Genomic DNA, 15231 nt, shown 5'->3' on the forward strand with positions numbered 1-15231 from the left:
ATAGAGAGACTCCACAGCCAGCTTCTTTCTTCTCTTGAGCTGATTCGAGTAGATATCAGAGACTCCAGAGACTTTGTATCAACTGATCTAGATGGACTCAAACTTACAGTGAGGGGTATCCTATCTCAGCTTGATACTATTAGGACTCAGCTTCAGTTAGACCCTCTGCATCTAGTGAGCCAGCCTTTGTTCAGTCCATTACTTTCCATCCTCTAGCATCTTTCTCTCAGATCAGATCCTTTGGTCGAGGATGAGGCTGATCATGTTTCACCTATCTTGATCTTGTGCTTGATGCCGAGTCTCACTGATTTTATCATTTTATATTAGGTTACTTAGTTATATTTTATAGATTGAATGTATGAGAGCTTTATGCTCATTATGACTCTTGTAACCTCTCTTTTTGATGTTAATGAATGAGGTTATTATCATTTTATTTGGCTCATTTTTTTTTGGATGAATGAATGGATGAATGCCTATTATACTTGAATGAATGCACTATTATGTTGATACCTGATATGCAATCATGAAAAATCTTATTCCCTTTAGTCTATTTTTTTTGATGATGTCAAAAAGAAAGAGAATGGTATCATAATAAAGAAAGTAGTGTATGGTCTATTTGAATTTTTTAAATTTAAATATTTTTTTAAATGTTTTACTCTGATATAGTATTTTGTACTGATACGCCTCTGATACGCCCATTTTTTACTCTGATACATCTGTTTTTATCTTTATTTTGATACTATTTAAAAAATTGCTCTGATACATCTATTTTTCTTGAGTGCTCTGATATTTCTGATAATTTTATTTTTGCATGAATGCCAAAATATCTTGATACATTCATCTTTGATTTTACAAAATACTTCAATTTCTTCTCTTCTAATTCTTGATTTCATCCTTGCTTTGATATCAAAATGAAAAAAAGAAAAAGAAATATTTCTTTCATATTTATTGCTCTGATATTAAAAATAAGGAAGAGAAGAACAAAATTTTTTGATGAATCATCTCTACTTCAATAAGAAAAATTTTATAAATTGAACACTCTTTATATAAGAAAGGGAGAGATCTTTTTCAAAATGGTCAAAATGATTATTTTTATCTGTTTCATACAAGAACAGGGAGAATTTTAACTTACTAAGAACAATCTTTAGAAAAACTCTGATACCTTCACAAATAAGTTTCAGCAAAATGAATTGAAATATTAAAATTATTGAAAATATGTATCTCATGATTTTCTATCTTTGGCATATTCCTACAAGTGCTTTACAAACTCAAATTTTTTAAGCTTTAAGAACTTATTTTATGAACACTCAAATATTTTGTCATCATCAAAAAGGAGGAGATTGTTGCTCCAAGAATTGATTTTGATGATCGCAAACCATTTGAGGAGACTACTAATATGTTTCTTATCTTTGAAGAATGCTCTTGTGATGTTTCAGATAATTCAAAAGATTGAATCTGAAAAGCTTCATCAAGTGTGCCAAAGTTGAAGTTTCTGTAAGTTAGAGAAGTTTTCGAAGTCTTCTGAGAGTGTTCAATTGATTTGAAGCCATTTAAGAGCATTTGAAAGTATTTTGATAAGTTTCAGACCTTAAATGCATAAAAAATTAGGTTGGCACAAAGTGGAGTGATCCATCTGTGCCATCTTCTTTCATTGGATAGCTGGCACGCTTCATTTTGGCTCATGGCACGTAGTAGGACGATCCACTTAGGATGACCCATGCAGTGGAATGACCCATCTGGGACGATCTCTGAGACCCTAAGATCAAAACAGAAAGCTAAACTTTCTGTCTGGCTAAATGAGGTGGCCCATGGGACTTCCCAATCATAGTGGGACGACCCATATAGGACGACTCATTCTGGGTGAGCTTCGTAATGGCTAGTTTTCAGCCTATTTTTGATGTATTTAATATGCATTAAACATTCTCCAATGGCTCTAAACCAACACTAAGACATTCTCAAATACAAATGGTGATTATAAATACTCTCTTGAAGTGAGAAATCATAAGTTTTACAAGCATCCAAGTTCACATTCGAGAAAAGCTTAAACAAGCCCTAAATAGAAGAAAAGAAGCATTTAATCACTTCACCAACCACTCTCCAACTGCAATCAAGTATGCAATTCATTGAGGATATTCAGCAAAAACTTCTTTCCCTTAAGTTTTGTATTTCTATTGCATTTATTGCATTTATTTAAGGAGATATTGTATTGAATTTTCTATATCCTATTTTTCTCATATTGTATTTGGATTTTTGAGTTTTAGGAAGGGTTTCAAAACTTACATAGGTTGATCCGAACCTGAAATCGGAGTGTTAAGGATTGGCTTGTACCTAAAAAATAAATATTCTTGCTTAGATAGCAAGGGTTGGAGGTGTCCAATGTGTTATATTCTTGAAATCTTTTTAGTGAATTGAACTCTCAAGTAGGGACTTGGAGAGTGGATGTAGGTGCAATGTTGGCACCGAACCACTATAAATTCTTTATATTTGTTGTGCTTGCATCTTTTTATTTGTTCTTTATATTTTATACTTGCTTATCTATCTTTTGTATTTGATTTCATTTTTACTGTAAATCAACTCACTCCACTCATCACCTGAACACATTGCTTTAGAGTACTAATCTTAAAAATTTGAAAAAGACCCGATTCATCCCCTCTCTTAGGCTCTATATCTAGGCAATATAGAGCGAGATTCTTCGATGGACCTCACCCTCACCTCACCACCGGTGGAGATTGACCTGAAACAATAATAAATAAATCATTAATATGATAGCTATCCAAATAAAAAAATTAAATTTTATTATATAAAAAGAATAATAATACTACTCGGACCCACCTCACTCGAACCCGTCTCATTGAGACTTGCCAGTGTAGGACCCTCTGATGACAGAACTGGTGTGACAGTAGAAATCGATGAAGGTGCCTCCACCTCCGAGGTAGACAGCGAGTGCGAACGTCGTCGTCTGTCTCCTGGTGCCATACCTGCAATTCTTGATATATAAATAAATATTAAATAATAATAACAAAAACTATAAGTAGTTGAGCATGTAATAAATATAAAATAAATTTATACAATAAATATAAAATAAACTATAAGCAGTTGAGCATGCAAAATAATATTAATGCAAAATAATAACACGAAATCTAATCATGAGGACTCGATGATTTTTTATTTTTTTTAAAATATTTTTTATCTAAATTTTATTTTATAATTTTTTATTTTTTAAAAAATATTTTTTACTTAAAAATATTATTTTCTAAATAATTTTTTCTTTAAACGAGCTTCAGACTCGACCTCTCATGGCCCCTACTCCCATGATGCTGGCACCATCACACACCCCATGCTGCCCGGACTCAGCCCCCACGACCTCCGCTCCTACGATGCTGGCACTGATGCCGTCACACACCCTGCACTGTTTAGACACGGCCTCCCACGACCCATGCTCTCATGGTGCCGGCACTGTCACAGATCTTGCACCATCCAGATCAGATCCCGATCTGGATCTCAATTCGAATTGAGATCTCGACTTGGATCCCGACCTTGATCCAATTCGGATCGTGATTTAGATTTTATTTTTATTAATCAAATATTAAAATATTTGATTAATATTTTATTTTTTTTATTTTTTTTATTTTTTTATTGTTTTTTTTTCTTTCATTTTCCCCCTCCTCTTTCTCTTTCCTTGCTCCCTCCCCGCCATCACCCACCCCTCCCCGGCTGACCCCCTCCGCATTTCGCCGTTGGCAGCCGCCCGCCGGCCACCCCCTCTCCGACACTGTCTCCTTCGGCCGACCCCCTCCTCGGCCTGATGGTGCCAATGGTCGCCCACGGCCCCCTCCCCACCCCCGTCTCGCCCCCGGTCGCCCATGGACCCCATCCAGCCCCTGCCCACCAGCCGCCCCCTCCCCGACCCCATCTCCGACCCCCTCCCCGACCCCATGGTGCCGTCAGTCAGGTCTCCACCCCCCGACCCCCTCCATGGCCCCGTGCCCCTCCCCGCCCCCGTCTCGCCCCCGACCATCCCCCCGTCGGTCGACCCCCTCCTTGACCTCGTGGCATCGCCGGCCCCCCCCGCAACCCCCTCTGCCCCCCGGTGGCCCGATCAACACAAAAAAAAAGAGAAGGGGTTTGAAGAACCTTACCTCCGATGGATGGTGATAGCAACGGCAACGGTAACAGTAGTGCGGACGACGGACGGTGGCAACGATGGGCTCGTCGGTGGGAAAAGAGGGGGGAGAGCACAAAGAGGGAGAGAGGAGAGGGAGAGGGAGAGAGGAGAGGGGAGATGGGAGAGTTTAGAGAGAGCACAGAGAGGGAGAGGGGAGACAGAAAGAAAAGAGGAGAGAGGGGAGAGGGGAGAGGGGAGGGAGGGAAGTGGGTTTGGCATGATGGGACGTTGAGTTGATGGGAACTATTAGCAATGAAAATTTTCGTCGCTAATATAATTTTTAACGATGAAATTTTTTTTTGTCGCTAATAATTTCCATAAAAAAAATTTCACAAAAAAAAATTCTTTCAAAAAAAAATTATTTGCGATGAAAATATGATTTTCATCACTAATAACTTCTATCAAAAAAATAAAATCTCCAATAAAAATTTTTTCCTTTAAAAATTATTAGCGATAAAATTTTCATCATTAATAACTTTATTAGCAACGAAAAAATATATTTGTTGCCAATATTTTTTGTCAAAAAAATATCCATAATAAAAATTAAAAAATTTATTGGCGATAAAAAGTATTTTCATCATTAATAAGTTTATTAGTAACAAAAATTTTATTTTCATCGCTAATAATTCAAAAAAAAATTTCCACTAAAATAATTTTTTCTCTAAAAAAATTTATCAAAAAAATTATTGGTGATAAAAGATTTCATCATTAATAATCTTATTAGCAACATAAATTTAAATTTTATCATAAATAATTTTTGTAAAAAAATATTTTCTCACTAAAATTACCTTCTCAGGTATATTCACAAATTTTAGCAGCCTTGGGATATGTTCATGCTAATTAGAATTTATGATGATTGCAGATCTGTGTAGAAAAATGAGATGAATATGAGACAACCATCATATGGATGAATTTGGTTCTCCTTGATCACAAAAATAAGGCAAGTTCTCTCATATTCTACTCCAATCAAATATAATTTATAATTAAAAAAATTAACTAATTAAATTTACTTTTTTGATGGTAATACTATCATGAGTTGATCGAAAGATTTGAATGGACATCTGAACTCAAATTTAATCTATGAGCAGCTAAGACCTATGAGATCCGATGCAAAAGGAGGATCTTTAGGTGATCTATTGGTTTTAGTTTCTATATAGAGTCTGATCTTTTTGATGAAGGATTGACATCAATTGATGGTTCTAGAGATCGAACTGCTGTGGTACATCATCTGTCGTAGATTAAGGACAGCGTTCAAGAAATTATATTTTTCTCTTAAAGATGTTATAGGATTTTATTGTCACAAAAAATTATTGACCAAACTTTTTTAGGATGGTTTAAAAGTAAATAATATAATTTAGTCCATCGAATAGTTGATAAAATTTTATTCTTTATAAAGTTGGAAGTTGATATTTTTTTTGAATCAAATTTTTTGCATTTAATTTTCTGAGGCGGTTTGCTCTTGGATCGTAAAGATGGTTGATTCGATTGTAGCTGAAGAATTTTGTTGCATCATCCAATAAAGTCTGAATACTGGAAGAATGATTCTTTGTTAGTATCAAAAGTAATTTTTTTAAAGTTTTGATTTTTTTATTATTAGCGATGAAATTATTTTATAATAAATAATGGAGTATTTATGATGAAAATTATTTTTCATCATAAATAGTCAATTATTTATGATAAAAATTTAATTTTTATCATAAACACTAAGTTATTTACGATGCAAAATTTTTATCATAAATAATCTATAATTTTTATATTTTTTAATTTTTTTAGAAATATTGATGATAAAAATATTTTTATCATAAATAATTGACTATTTACAATAAAAAAAATTTATCACTAATAATCTATAATTTTTAAATTTTTAAAGTTTTTTATTTTTTTAAATATTAGCGATGAAGCTTTTTCATCGTAAATAATTTAGTATTTACGATGGAAAAAGATTTTTATCACAAATACCTTATTATTTATGATGTAATATTTTTATCATAAATAATTTATAATTTTTAAATTTTTAAATTTTTTTATTTTTTTAAAATATTAATGATGAAAACTTTTCATCGTGATTAATAGAGTATTTATGATAGAATGGTCTTTTCATCACAAATAATTATTTATTTATGATGTAATATTTTTATCATAAATATTCTATAATTTTTAAATTTTTTAAATTTTTTTTTCAAATATTAGCAACAAAATTTTTTTATTATAATTAATAGAGTATTAGCGACGGAACGATCTTTTCATCATAAATAATTAATTATTTATAATATAATATTTTCATCATAAATAATCTATAATTTTTAAATTTTTTATTTTTTTAAAAATATTAATGATGAAAATTTTTTATCATAAATAATAAGTATTTATGATAAAAAAAATATTTTTATCATAAATACCTAATTATTTATGACATACTATTTTCATCATAAATAATCTATAATTTTAAAATTTTTTAAAGTTTTTATTTTTTTCAAATATTAGTGACAATAATTTTTCATCATGATTAATAGAGAATTTGTGATAGAATAATCTTTTCATCGTAAATATCTAATTATTTATGATATAATATTTTCATCATAAATAATCTATAATTTTTAAATTTTTTATTATTTTTATTTTTTTTAAAATATTAGTGATGAAATTTTTTTATCATGATTAATAGAGTATTTGTGATGAAATGGTCTTTTCATCGTAAATAATCATTTATTTACGACATAATATTTTTATTGTAAATAATCTATAATTTTAAAATTTTTAAAATTTTTAATTTTTTTTCAAATTTTAGCGATAAAAATTTTTCATCATGATTAATAGAGTATTAGCGATGGAATGATCTTTTTATTGTAAATAATTAATTATTTATGATATAATATTTTTATCACAAATAAACTATAATTTTTAAATTTTTAAAATTTTTCATTTTTTAAAATATTAACGATAAAAATTTTTCATCATAATTAGCCAGTATTTATGATAAAAAAATATTTTTATTATAAATATCAAGTTATTTATGATGTAATATTTTCATTATAAATAATTTATAATTTTTAAATTTTTTAAATTTTTTATTTTTTTAAAATATTAACGATGATAATTTTTCATCATGATTAATAGAGAATTTATGACAGAATGATCTTTTCATCGTAAATACCTAATTATTTATGATGTAATATTTTCATTGTAAATAATTTTTAATTTTTTAAAATTTTTATTTTTTAAAAATTTTAGCGATGAAAATTTTTCATCATGATTAATAGAGTATTTGTGATAGAACGGTCTTTTCATCATAAGTAATTATTTATTTATGATGTAATATTTTCATCATAAATAATATGTAACTTTTAAATTTTTTAATTTTTTAAAAATAATAGCGATGAAAATATTACGTCGTAAATAATTGAGTATTTATGATGAAAAGAGTATTTCATCGTAAATACTCGATTATTTATAATAAAAATTTTTTTAACGTAAATAATCTATATTTTTTTATTTTTTTTAAATATTAGCGATGAAATTTTTCATTGAGAATAATGTTATTTTTGATGAAAAAATATTTTCTGTCATAAATACTTAAATTATTTATGATGAAAATATTTTCATCATGAATATTTAAAAATTTAAAATTAAAATAAATATTTTATTATTTATGATAAAAATTATCGTTGTAAATAATAATTAAAATAAATATTTTATTTGCCACTGTGATAGCAAGCTTCTTCTCCGGATCTCAAGGGGACGGCCTCGGATCCCTCCTCCCCTTTGTCTAACAAATCACGATCATCTTCCGCACCACCTTGAGCCTCGAATCCAAGATCCCTCATAGTGCCATCAGCTTATCCTCGTCATCAAGAAAGGGGATGCGGAGGCGGTTGGCCTCCTCCAACACCTTCGACGTGTTTGCTTTGGCGACATCTTTCTTCTCATTAGTGCTGGGGTTGGGGTTGTCGAGGGTGATCTAGTTCTTGGGGAGCTTCTTATGGGTGGGGGTTTCATGGTAGTGGTGGATGGCATCTTCAATCTCGGAGCATTCAGGTGGCTAGGTGGTGGGTTCGTCGGCATCGAAAGGGTAGCAGATGAGGGCGAGTTTGATGTCATTGAGAACGGCAAGCTCATACGCCTTCTTACAGAGGCTCTTCATTCGATTCTTGATAGATGGTCGATGAGATTTCTCACTTCGACCATCGCCTTTGCTGCCGGTAGTGTCGCCGTTGCCTTGGGGAGGAGCTATCACCAGCTGGAAACTCTTTTATGTAAAAGAAAAAGGAAGAATGAAGGAAAAAGAAAAAAAAATGAGGGCTAAGGGTAAGTTGGATATTTTCTAAAATAAAATGGTGCCAACAGAATGTCCTATTATGATAAGCCTAAAAAGAGGATTGGGAATTAGAATTTTAGCCAACAGAGATTCTTTCTTAGCATCAGAAAGGGGATTGGGAATTGAATTTCCATATTTTATAATAAGAGAGCAAGGGAAACAAGAGAAGACATTGACAATTGCGTGCGTGGTGAAATAATGACCCCAAGTAAACTGATAACAACAAACTCCATCCAACCACAGCTGCCTCTACGGTGAAATAACTGCTAATTCTTTGTTTATAATCCAGTGGAGCGGCAACGAGCAATAGAAAGATGGTGCTGTCCACTGATGTGGCTCCATCTAACTGGCAATCTGGCCAGGTATTTGAAGGGAGGCAATTCTAGATGAGTCAGAAGGAAAATGGATGTACATAGGATTAGTATTCTTATCTTTTGGATTTGGTATAGCAGAAAGAGTGCGATCACATTCTGACTAAACCATCATGGGATTGGAGATGGGATTTGGACGATTGATGATTAGTATTCTCCTTCAACATTGCATGCATAATTTTTCCTTAATTGAAACACCATATGAAAATTGATTTTTAGTACTGGCTGAGACCGCCCCTACAAATGGTCACCGAAATCAATCTTTGTTGTAACGATTAATGAAGGGATCATCCTAGATTACCCTTTCATTTCCCTTAAAAATGATTTCTTGCTGCCCCAAGAATTTAGAATAAGTATCATGTTGGGATCAAAAAAATAAATTAATTAAAGAATGCTAGCTCTGGGGTTTCTATATTTTTTCAAACTATCTGAATGTTCTTTTTAAAAAAAGAAAAGAAAATGTATAATTTTATGAGCTATATAGTAGCACCAAAGAATAAATTAGGATCCTCAGGCTCGTCATATTCCAAGTAATAATCCACATCAAAAGTGATCCAAAAATACTCGCAGCAGATTAGGGGCTATGCGGAACCCCTCACCAGCATGGCGATGGCCATTGACTTCAACTTTCGGTCAGAAATCTCCAACTGTACCATGAGAAAAATTATTAATCTAAATTCCATTTTATCTATAAAATAGATTAAAAATTAAAACCTGAATTTAATATATTCATTAAATCGGTAACAGAATCTCACGCTCATAACAGGTTTGATAAACAGGTTGTGTTCCCTTAGGTTTGTGATGATTGAGTTGGGCTTATATGATGTTGGCAGTGTTTAGGTCACGGATTGAGCACTACGGATTCTATTATATCTTCAGGGTGGAATTTACTTCAATACTACCTTACATATTCGGTTTCGTGAACGCTGGATCGTGGCAGCCCGACTCACGAGCACCCGACTCACGAGCACCCGACGAGCACTGATCTTTCGATTAAGGAGCTGTCATTCCAGATGCTTGTCAAGAAAATTGCTCAAAAATCACAAGGTGAGGTTTTAGGGATAATATGATGGGTGTTTCCTATTGATTAAAATGTTTGCAACAATATATCATCCTATTATTCTAATTTTAGTTTTTCTTTATATATATCTAGTCATGAAAAATTTCACCGGGCACCTTCTATCATTAAATTAGTGACGGAGCACACCCTTGATTGAGAAGGCAGAACAAGTAGTTTAAGAAATTATACTCAGAATTTTTAAATACAGTTTTTTTTATGTTTATTTCTTTATACATATCTAAAATTATATGTATACCCTTGCAAATTTGGTATTTATATGCATGTGCTTATAAGTTATTATTTTTTGCATGTATACTCTTATAAATATCTGAAATTGTGTTTATACCATTGCAAATTTACAATATATGTGTATATCCTCATAACATATTTCTTTTCATGTACATACTTTCACAATTTTTTTATTTACATATATACCCTAATAAATTATTTATTTTTGCATGCTTACTTTTATTGAATTAAGAGTATACATTCAAAAAATATATATATAAGGACATAATTATAAAAAGAAATAATGTCCAAGGCATAAATATGAACAAAAATAATTTATAAGGATATACATATGTGCAGTAAATTTGCAAGGATATACATATAATTATATATATATATATATATATATATATATATATATATATATATATATATATATATATATATATATAGACATGAATTGGTAAAGATGTAAATAGTAAATTGGCAAAGGTATTCTTATAATTTTATAAGGGCATAGATGCCAAAAAAAAAAAACTTTTCTAAATAACATCATATTCCTCTGATTTTAATTAGTTATGATACTTCTGTGGCTTGTCTATTGGATTATACTAGATAGGCTGTTATGCAAATGTAAAAGTTTTAGTTCTATTTTATGTAAGTCTATTTTTGGCACGCTAATAGCATGTATATTGCATGGACTCTTGATGACATGAATTTCTGCAGTCCGGTCTCCCCTTGCTGTCAATTCCAAGTTTGTATGTCCGCCAATCCTTTTCCCAGTGTGATACAATATGCTTTTGTGAATTCAAATATTACATGCATGCTTCTTGTCATCCAGCTGTTACTTGTTCATATGTTTTGATGATAACAATGAACTCTTACAATGCTCCCTATCAACTGTTTCATCCTCTTTAAAACTAGGCTTGTTTTGGAAGACAGGTTAGAGTTATCTTACTTGCATATCGATGATTATAACCAGAGATTAGCCTTGTTGAGTTGCTAGCCATATATCCTAATTGAAGAGCTGACCCAATCCCTGTCTGGACCTGAATGTTTCAAGTTGGATCAAGGTCATACTTAACCATGATCCAACCCGAATAACCAGTTTTGTGTCCAAAATAAATACCAGAACATGAAACCTGGTCCAATCAGGATCAAGCATGCACGATCTGACTCAACCCATTTGCAGGCCTAATCACAACCTATTGTGATTGCAATAGGTTGGCTGGGTCCTTCAAGCATGTAGCATGACATTAAAGTACAGCCCCCCACCCCACAACAAAAACCAAAAAAAGAAAAAAGGAAAACAAGAAAACTAACTTTGAAAGTAATCAACTGCTCACTTGTTTTGGATTTTTAAAAATTTAAACTCATGGCACAATCATATATATTGAACACATTATCATATATATTGAACACACTATCCTAAGCTCAACACTTGATTTCATGAAGATAAATGTATGGTCTAACTAATGCATCATCTCTAATCTAAGATGGGGAAAAAACCAGAATTACAACAATCTCCAGTCTCCTAAGTTCCACAGGAAAGAACTCTATCCAAGAGAGGAAGTTGATGGAAATCGCAACACAATAGCAGGGTGCGACAAGCCAAAAGTAACAAAATATATCCCTGCAACTTATGTCATCGTCCTTTACCCATCACAATAACTTATTTTCTAGATGAAATAAATGCTTGCCACCAATAGAAGACAGATGATAAATTAGACAAATATGAAAGATAATTTGGCTAGTAAATTCTCCTGAGCTGCGTTCGAAACTGGTATTTTATCCTTCAGGGTTGAATTATAAGGACTGCAAAAGGTAGAGGATAAGAATTTCAGATAGAGGGAAAGAGAATAGAAGGTTATAATGGTTTAGAGAAGAGAGTATATACGAAAGAAATTTACCGTATCAATGCTAACTGGTTTTCCATCTTCTGCGAGTATCTCAACTACAGTCCCTGATCGATCAACCTGGATGATGAAAAGGGGTAAAGGGAGTCATGTATCCAATACACCTGCATTCGATGCATGCATTTAAATCGGCATGTGTTTCATGAGACTTGAATTTATTAATTTCTAGAGTTTAGACTTCTGTCCATTGCTGAAGAAGCTTTTAAGTCCATTGCTTTTACAATTGATATAAACTCTAAATAAGGTTAGTTGTTCGGATTTTGATCTTGGTAATAGGGCAATTGCATTCATTTTCTTATGAATAATCATTTTAACACTATCCAAAACAGAAAAGAAAAAGAAAATAAACTCATACATCACTTAGGCTCATTAGTATTTTAGAAGTTCCATTTTAATGTCGCCACTGTACTAGCGGAAAACCCAGGACAACAGTGAACCATTTATGACAGTGAGATAGATTATCTCTCCGGATAAGAGAGTTTGGGCTGAAAATGCATCTATGCAAACGACCGTTAAATCCAAACCATCAAAGGGTGTTAATTACATCTAATGGCACTAAAATAAATAAAAATATTATGAAACTTTGTATGAGTGCGAGATTGGATGAAGGTTTGGTGACAGGAAAATTACCTCAATCTCATTCATCAATTTCATAACCTAGATGATGCAAACAACCTGGCCTTTTTGCACCTTGTTTCCAACCTATGTTATTGAGACGGTTAGAAGGGTAATAGACCACCAAATCATGAGTACAAAGTCCAGAAGCACTGTCACAACATTTGATGCACCATTTCCACAGCTAAAAATGCGCATTATGGAAGTAACATGCATAAGCCCAACATATTTTGTGGAGCAGGCATCTATGTATGTGTATTTTTTTGATATAAAAAGGAGACTATTGTGCTTTAGCACAATAGTATGTGATATATGAATAGCATCTTAGGTGGCTTACTGTGTACAACGCAAAGTGCAGAACTAAGCAAAAACTTTAGAATCCAAAGAGAACCAAAAGGAGGATTACCTTCACGAATGGTGGTTCCCCAGGTGCTGGGCATCGGTAAAATGTTCCATCCATCGGGCATTTGGGAGGAGGAAGAGATAAGTTGCTCCCTCTCTTTGTTGCAGGAGGAAGAGCTGGTGTTGGGGCTGCTGGAGATGGACTTGCAGCAGTGGCAGGTGGAGTGGCATGGGAAACCGGAGACTGAGGTGGAAGCACAGCTAGTAGAGGTTGCATCATTACTGGAGGAACAATAGCAGCAGGCTGTGGCAGAGCTGCTTTTTTCCTTATTACAAGTTCAAAATCTTTCCGGTTTTTTTTTTTTTGATATAAAAAATCTTTCCGTTTTAGCTGCAACTCTGTTATATCTTTTGAATCCACCAACCTGCTCAGAGAAGAAAAGGATAGAAATATTTACAACTTCATCAACAGATTACATTAGACCATTCCTTTTATAGTTTCAGATCATCTATAAGGAAAGACCAAGATACATATGTCCCATGCTGGAAGCCTGTCAAACCCAATTAGCAAGGGTTTCCCTGTGGTAAGCACTCAGTGTGTGTGATGGATGGTCTGCTGAAAGTACTCGTTGAAACTGGATTAATCAAGACCATAGGGGCTGGTGAGAGCTTCCCACGGTGAGTGGTGTTCCGATGGCGGGGCAAGGGTTTTATTACATCTATCACTGGTTAGAATCTGTTGTGATTTGAAGTTCCATGACTGCCATCCCTATACTAATTGAGACTACAGGTTTTCATGTCTTTCAAATTTCTAATGCTCGTTACTTGAGAGTGGTAATCTCCATCCGACCCTCTACTTTTTCCCATTCATTGTTTGTTTTTTCATGAAGAACAAGATAAGTGTAAAATTTTCTCCATTGTTAAGGAAAAACAGTGAAAGAGGTTGAAATTCTTACTTAACAAGATTGGAAGCTTCAGCAATATATGCAGATATCATGGAATCTGGTGCTGCAGTTTGGCTAGCAGATTCCTTCAGCGCATCATCTTTACCTGTCGATGATAAATTTGCTGACTTGGTTAATGTCATTGTGGGAGAACTTGAAGAGCCCTCAACAGAAACCTGACTAGAAAAATATGGTCATAAAGAATGAGACTATTTTTTTATTACATGAAATTCAAATTATGATCATAGATTCATAGATACCTCCTGAACCTGGGCCTTTTAAAATGTGGGAGTGATTCCAATAAGGTCCTTGCAGAAGAATTAGAAATCTCTAGTAATATACTAAAATCAGAAAGAGGAAAAGTTTCAACAAAAGACTTTCGGGTTGCAAACTGAACGGATTTTCATGGTCTTTTACATGGGATTGCATAGAGTGCAAATTTTACTATTTTAGGTATTTTTTTCATTGTTCTTATTGGTAAGCAAGTGAAAGAACGGTCATAGTTCTCCTAGGAGCCCATTTTGGGAGTATTAGGGCAGTCTACAGTTATAAAAAGAGAGGAATTTGCTGTGACTAGTTTCAGTCTTTGCAGATGTTCGTTATATTCTCTAGTTGTCTTCTCCTCCAACCCTCCATCTTCCTCGATTGATTTATAGCCTCCTAAAGCATCATTCTGTTCCTTTTGCTGAAATAATCAGCAGAACATACGGAAAATTACTGAAATTTATTTATCTGATCTAGGTTTTCCGCGAAAGGTTCAGTGAACGATGATAGAGCACCAAGTTTATGAGACTGAAAAGACCGTATAAATGTCTAATAGCCATGTAGCATTCGTATTTAGTTGGTCTTTGCCCATTATCATCATAAGGGTTTTGCATTATTAATGAAGTACAAAAAAAAAAAAAAAGGAACTCGACAAGCATCCACCCATGATTCCCATATTCAAGAAACACACAACAACAAAAATGAAATAAGCCAACCATCAAACAGAAAATACATATCCTTATCACATACATTTATAGCATTCTTTGCACACCGCATGCTGTGCAGATTAAATACATCATCCCATCTACTTGAGCTACATAACCACTATTTTTCAACGTGCATTTAATACCTGCAGTTTCACTTTTTCGTTTAAAATTTTGAATGACGAAAATATCTTATTCTTTTTAAAAAAATTATGACATCCTATATCGATATCATGACATCCTGTAGTGAAATTATGACTTCATGCAAAGAATATCATAATTTTTCTATAGGATGCCATAATTTTGG

The 15231-nt window shown here is 32.9% G+C and overlaps 1 pseudogene; it reads right to left on the reverse strand.

Annotated features, from left to right (window-relative positions):
* Positions 1 to 9432: 9432 nt before the first annotated feature.
* Positions 9433 to 14812, reverse strand: LOC105049035 (biotin carboxyl carrier protein of acetyl-CoA carboxylase, chloroplastic-like; annotated as a pseudogene).
* Between the last annotated feature and the right edge of the window lie 419 nt (positions 14813 to 15231).

This window comes from Elaeis guineensis, chromosome 7 (genome assembly GCF_000442705.2).
Source record: "Elaeis guineensis isolate ETL-2024a chromosome 7, EG11, whole genome shotgun sequence".
NCBI lineage: Eukaryota > Viridiplantae > Streptophyta > Magnoliopsida > Arecales > Arecaceae > Elaeis > Elaeis guineensis.